This window comes from Bison bison, unplaced genomic scaffold, assembly GCF_000754665.1.
Source record: "Bison bison bison isolate TAMUID 2011002044 unplaced genomic scaffold, Bison_UMD1.0 scf7180017864516, whole genome shotgun sequence".
NCBI classification, from domain to species: Eukaryota; Metazoa; Chordata; class Mammalia; order Artiodactyla; family Bovidae; genus Bison; species Bison bison.
In genome coordinates this window covers 9,767,370-9,773,933 of record NW_011495069.1, presented here as the reverse complement: position 1 = coordinate 9,773,933, position 6,564 = coordinate 9,767,370, and the positions used below count along the sequence as shown (strand labels likewise).

General features: G+C 57.0%; 1 protein-coding gene across 1 annotated transcript in view; it reads left to right on the top strand.

Moving 5' to 3' along the window:
- Positions 1-3,048: 3,048 nt before the first annotated feature.
- Positions 3,049-6,564, top strand: part of AHDC1 (AT hook, DNA binding motif, containing 1) — a 31,013-nt gene continuing 27,497 nt past the window's right edge. Inside the window, exon 1 of the mRNA XM_010830259.1 lies at positions 3,049-3,302. The gene's annotated coding sequence lies outside the window, so the exon portion shown is untranslated. The remainder of the gene's footprint in view (positions 3,303-6,564) is intronic.

The following is a 6,564-nucleotide window of genomic DNA, read 5'->3' as shown; positions in this document are numbered from 1 at the left end:
AAGGAGGAGCTGTAGTTCCCGGTCCAGTGAGAGCCAACTTGGACTCAGGCCGAAGCAGGCCCCCCCCCACCCTTGGCTGGTGGAATTCCTGAGCCCGAGGGGAGCAGGGGGCGGGGTTGTCCCTCAGCCCTGACCCCCGAGATTCCAGAGCCTAGGGGGAGGGGTGTGGGCCGAGGGGCCTCCGGGAAGCCTGCCCGATCTGACCCCACCTGGCTTGTTCTGCTCCTGCCCTGGCTTCCTCCCACTTCTGCGCAGCTCCGTGCTCTTCTCTGCTCTCAGCTCTTTGTCCCAGCCTCTGTGCCTGGTCTCCCCCCTCAGACTCCCCAGGGCGAGGTTGTATTTCTCCCATCAGACTAGGAGCTCCTGAGGTTGGGGTTCATGATACCTCCTTTCCTTCTCTTCCCTCAGCTCCAGTTCATGACTGTTTTTCTAAATGTCATGGGAGATGAGACTAAACACTTGGGGTAGCAAAGGATAAGTTTCCTTAACAGGGACTAGCAGGGCAAATACCCCCATTCTACCTCCTGGGTGAAGTAGGTTCTGCCTGCACCGCTCAGACTGGCAGCACTTGTAGGGGAGGGGCCGCTGGAAATAGAGGAGGACCCTTCTTTTTCACCCTGAAAGCCTGGCTGCAAAGGGTTAAAGCAGTTCTTCCCCCCACCTTGGTATGTAAGCTCCCCTCCAGGCTGGGGAGATGGGAGGAAGAGGGGGGGGTCTGTCGCCTTATAGCCACTCATGTGGTCAACTCAGACCTGACCAGTCACATTCCTGCCCAGGAGGATGAGGCTTGAGGTGGAGAGGTAGGGACCTGGAGGGGGCTGGGTGTGTAGGATTTGGGGAGTTGGGGTACCGAGAAGGTGGGGCACGAGGCTGCTGGGAACTTCGAAGGATTGTGCAATGTAAACCTCTGGAAGCCTGTATCAGCCTCCTGTCCCTCTGGAACTGTCTCCCTGTCTTTCCTCCTAGTTTGCACCCCCAGAACATTCCCGTGGTCCCTGTCACTGTGACACAGGTACAGATGCAGTCCCAACTCTAAACAAAGAAAAGTGTGTTGCGGAAGCAGTTTCCCACATGCAGGATGGCGCAGAGATTTGTGGGTAGTCTCCACTGTGACTTTCTGGTGCTTGGAGGAGGTCGGCTGGATTTTTGGCTGGGTCGGAGGCTCTAAGATCTAGGGTACAGAGCAGGCTGTGCTTGACAGTAGAAAGAGACCTGGGCGGGGACACAGACAGCCTGGTTCTCTGCCCAACCTTGTGCCTGACTCCCCGTGGGCTCAGTCTCCCCATGTGAGGGGCTTAGGCCAGTGGTCTCTAACAGCCCTCCTGTCCTGTTGGTCAGTGGTTCTGGGTGAGGGATGAGGAAGTGAGGGGCAGTGGTCTGGAGGGACTGTGGGAAGCTGCCAGCTCCAGGGGGAGTTTGCAATGTGATCCCAGAGCGAAAATAGCCCAGGTCATTTTCAGCTGCTTGGGCGGAGGTATCTGATCCCGCCAGGGCAGGGCAGCTTGGGCAGGGGGCAGGGAGGAGCATTCTGTAAAGCTCTCTGGGAAACCAGACCCCAGGATGGGATGGTGGGGAAAGGTTGGCATGCCCGGCTGGACTTCCTGAGGACCCTCCCACCCCCACCCCATGGGGGCTCTGGAATTTTAAGATGAAGAATGCAGAGGGTTAACAGGAGGTGAGGGCTGGACTCCAGTCCCCTTTGGGTCCTGGCCTGGATGAGGTGAAAGGTCAGCCCCAAGGAGTCCAGGCACAGCTGGGGAAGGAGTAACCCGATCCTTCTCCCTAGCCCTGCTCAGGGGATCACAGAGCTGCCTCCCCCAGGAAAGGTACTTTGACATCCCCAGGAAGAGTTTGTTTCGACTTGTTCTCAGCAGGCAATGAGGGGTAGGGGAGGGTCCTGGCCCAAGGGGTCAGGGAGAGCTCCAGGCCTGGAGCCCCAGCCAGTATGGCAGTGCTTTGTCATCCTAAGGTCAGGGGAGGTGGAGGTGAGCTTGCTGGAAAGGTTAGAGGTAGCGTGTTGTGGCCCTGCTCCCATTCTGTGTTCCATTTATGACTCTGATGGCCAACACTGAGGATTGAGGAAGCTTAAAGTTAGGAGACTACCCGCCCTCAACACACACACTGATTGGTGAGAGAAACTGCCAGCTACTAGACAGTGACATTACGATGTGTTTGGGCTGGTGAATTATCCTGACTCTGAAATGGCTTTGCTGTGTGTGATGGGGTCGTTACAGAGATAATACACAGAAGAACATGGACTCTGAAGTCAAGCCTGACCTGGGTTCAAATCCTTGTCTCTGTCTCAGACAAACTTTTTAACCTAAGCCTCAGTTTCCCCAACTACAAAATGGGACTGATCGTCTTCATCATAAAGGGCAATCGTGAGGGTTGGGAGAGAGCAAGTACTCAGTAAAAAGTAACCCTTAATGGGCCTCATTGTGTCCCAAGGCTCCAGAGGAGTTGGTGAGCTACAGCTGGTCTCAGGAAGAGGAGAGTTACGAGACTGTGACGGGGTCAGTGTCCCCAGGGCTCTGCGTGAGGCTGTGGGAGTATCCAGGTCACTTGGGGTTGGATGGGGTGAGGTAAATGATGTTTAGTCTGTAGCAAGGGGTGGTTGGGGCAAGGTTCTTCTTAACAGCCGACCTCTGAGGCTGGCGACAGCCCCCTCTGCTGCCTACCCCGGCGGGTTTGTGCAGCCATGTGTGGGTGTAGCCTGTCCCCGGAGTGTGGCTGTAGGTATGTTTGAGAAGGCGCAGGCATCCCAAGAAAGAACAAGTTGCCTTTTGTACAAGCCCAACCCCGGGGCGGGTTGGGCCCTCTCTGGGGGATCCCCTGTTTCTGCGCCCGGCTCTCAGCCCACGGGACAGCGCCCCAGCCGCGCCGGCCACCTAAGGGGGCTGCGAGGCTGCCTGAGCGCCCCCTCCCGGGGGATCCACGCTTCGGGCCTGGAGCTGGGGGTGCGGGGGGCGGGAGTGGTCTGGGGTAGGGGGCGTGCTTGGAGTCCTGGCCCCGCCCACGTGACGTCACCCAGGTGCTACCAATCTCTGGGAGCCGTGCCCACGGGCGGCCCGCCCCTTCCAGGCTCCGCGCTCTGAGAGCTGGAGGCGCCGTGGGTGGAGGAGGCGGCAGGGCCGGCCCACGGGGCGGGGAGACCATTGAAAGGCTTCGCCCTTCCTGCCTTGGGCGGGGCTGAGCACACGACCCTGAGAGCGAACCGAGCTGCTCTCTTTGAAGAACCTCACAAGACCTCCTTTCTTCCTGGAGCACTCAACCTTCTTGCCCACCTGTCCAAATCCTACCAGGTACCACTTTCTGCAGGAAGCCTTCCAGAACCGACCTCTCCCCCACCCCCCACCAATCTTTTTTCTTATTACCTACACCCTTTTAGCGATCCTCAGTCATACCAGTACTGACTGCTACTAACACCAGCAGCTGTCCACTGAACCATTTACTGTGTACCAGGCCTTTACGGGTCTTTCATGGAATATCTTACCTGATAGATCTCTGATTGCTTTCCACCTTGTATTATGAGCCTTTCGCACCCACTGGATTGGAAGTTCCTCTGGGAAGTGGTTCCAGACATGACATGGCTCAGAATAGGCACTACTGAATGTTTAGGATGGATAATAAATGAAGAGACAGGCTCATGGAGGGAAAATATCCTGGCAGAAGTCCCACAGCAAATAGGTAGAAGAATCAAAGCTAGAAATGAGGTATCCAGGCTCCATTCAGGCCTTTAGTTCTGGTGTGTGACTAAGAGTAGGAATTGCAAAGAAGGATGGCATAATCCTCCTCTCTCCCCGTAGGAGGGCTTCTCCCCCCACCCCCCCACCAAAGATCAGAGGAACCCGAAATCTGTTTTCCTCTGCAATTCACACACCTTGAACCAGAATCTCTGGCTCTTGAGAGGATGAGGAAGAAACAGTGATGGAGGAGCTGGGAGGGCTTTTGTAGGCCAAAGTGTTACCTCTGGGCTGTAAGGAGTAGTGTGGTTCCAGTAATTGGGGGTACTGGTTCTGGGGACATAAGGCATTTAGTTTGCAGGTGGGAGGTTCCAAGTTGAGCCGCGAGGAGGGTTGGGAGCCAAGGTATGTAGGGATTCAGTGCAAGGGAGGCAGGGTTTGTGCTGGGCAAGCACCACCCCCCACCACCACCAGGCTGGCCTGGTGGAATGCTGGGAGGCCCAGGGGATGGGGCCAGGCAGCCAAGGTGTCTCCGGTGGTACAGAAGCAGTTAAGAGCTGCCTCAGCCCGTTCCTTCAGACAATTAGTGACATCTCGCTTGACAACACCACACTGAGCCGATGCAGACCTCAGCCCCCCTCCCGGCCCCCCCACGGCCGCTTCAGCTGTTTATTCTTGGGCTTTAACAATTGGGATTCTGACTTGGAGGAGCGGGCGCCCCGCGCTGCCCTCTGACCCTCCGTCGCCTTGGCAACTGGAGCCCCGTAGGCCTGGGCTCTGCGTTAGGATTACAGATCCTGAATTCACAATCTTGCTGCTCCCCTGCAAGCAGAAGCAGCAGCGGCAGCATGTGGGATCTTCAGCTAGACTGGAGGGGACAAGAAAGAGGATCCCCAAGGGCCAGCCTGAGGCACAGGTGGGGAACCAGGGATGCCCACAGGCAACCCAGAGCATGGTGTGCCCCCATGGAGTGGAGCAGGGCCCAGAGCTTTTCTCCGTTCCCAACATCTCCCATCCTCTGTCTGGAAACTTTCTTCCTGGTAGAGCCCCCAGGGCTGGGGCCAGCCTTCTTCATCACCCTCCCCCTGTTTTTCCCCCAAGTCAGCCCCCTACCATGCCCAGACCTCCAAGTGCCAGCAGACTGTGCCCCTGCAGTGCCTGCAGCCATGGCAACAGCCCCCCCCCCCTTCGTGAGCTCTCCTCCTCCCCCCCCACCATCCCCCCCACCCCAGCAACCAACTGCCCCAGCTGAAACCGGAGCCGACGCATCTGTGAGCCTCATGCCCAGACTCACATTCCATTTCTGTCCGCTGTCCCCCCCAGCTCTGGCGACGACATCTCCCCCTCCTCCTCTTCACACCCCCTCCCTCCTTGCCTCTGTCTACTCCTGCTGCCCCCATCCCACCCCACACACACACTTTATCACTTAGTGTCTCCCCCTTCCTGCCTTCCCAGTCTCTGAGTGCCTCTCCCCCTCTCCCTCTGTCTCCAGTGGTCTTTGGGTGTGTCAGTCAGTCCCTCTGTCTCCAGCTTCCTGTGGTGTCTTCAGTCCCCTGTGCCTTGCCCGTCTGTGGCAGCCCCTTCTCCATCTCCTTCCCCTCTGCAGGTGTCTTGCTTTCTCTCTCTGTCTTTGTCTCTGCCTCGTTCTGCTTGTCTCTCTGTCTCTTTGTCTTTTTCTTCCTCCTCTATCCTTCTCTCCCTGAAGGGAAGACTTCCTATCTCTTTCTGGCTCTTTTCCTTCCTCGAGCTTTTCTCTGTCTTTTTGTCTCCCCATCTCTGTCTTCTTAACCTCATTCTGCCCTGTTTCTCTTGCCCCCCGACATGCTTCCTGTTTCCGCCTCTCTCTCCCTGAATCCGATTCTCTGCCTTGGTTTCTCCTTTGTCTCTCTTCCGACTCTCTCCTTCTAAATTCATAGATTTCTTTCCAGTCTTCTTTCTCTGTTTCCTAGTCATGAGGGGTCATTCCCCTCATGGCCCCTGGGATGGTGGGGGTCTCTCCGGAGTCACCCCAAAGGAGTCCTCTTTCAAGATAATCCTGGTGTTCATTCGGCACATGTAGTTGAACATGAGATGAGATGGGGAGGTTCTAAGGGCAAAGAGTCAGCAGGGCGTGGGGCACAATGAACCAAGATTACCAGGCCTCTCTTCCCTTCAGAGGACGGGCTCCATCATCTAGTTTACCTTCACCCAGCCTAGGTAAGGGCAGACGGTAGTTGTTAGGGGCTGAACTGGCCCAAGAAGCCCCCTGGCTCTAGGAACTCCACGAAAAGCATGTTTAGGCCTCCTTCCCTGATTCCTGGGATTTGTTTCTCCCCCTCATACAATGATGGCTGCCTCAGACTGTGCCTCAGTTTCCCCTCTGGTACAGAGGGTATAGTTCCCTTGCTCTATCCCTGACTCCTCTTGAGTGCTTTGAGTTCCTGGAGCAAAATCAGGGTTATAAAGAACAGGGAAAGGGTGGAGTGACTTCCGCCGCCCTTGCTCACCAATATTTCTGTGCTGGAGGGGGACTTCAGCACAGAAGAATTGGTTTGGCTCAGGGCTGGGGTGGAATAAGGGTCCTGTCTCCTTAAGTGTCTGGTGGAGGACAGTGCCCCCTCTCCCCCCCGACCCACGACTGGCAGCCCTTGCTGTCAGGCCCTCCTCCTCACACCCCCTCTTTGGAATGAGCTTGGAGTCATGGGAAACAGACCCTGGGATGGCGGTGCCAGGCCTCCAGGGCCTAGCCCTTGCCTCTGGGTGTGATGAGACCTGGGCGGGCAGACAGTTCTAGGACTCCTGGGTCTGGGCACTACTCACCAAGGGGCCAGGCGGGGGAGTAGGGGTGCCTGGGGGAGGCGGGTTTGCACGCAAGGCATGCCGGGCCCAGGAGTCCTAGAAC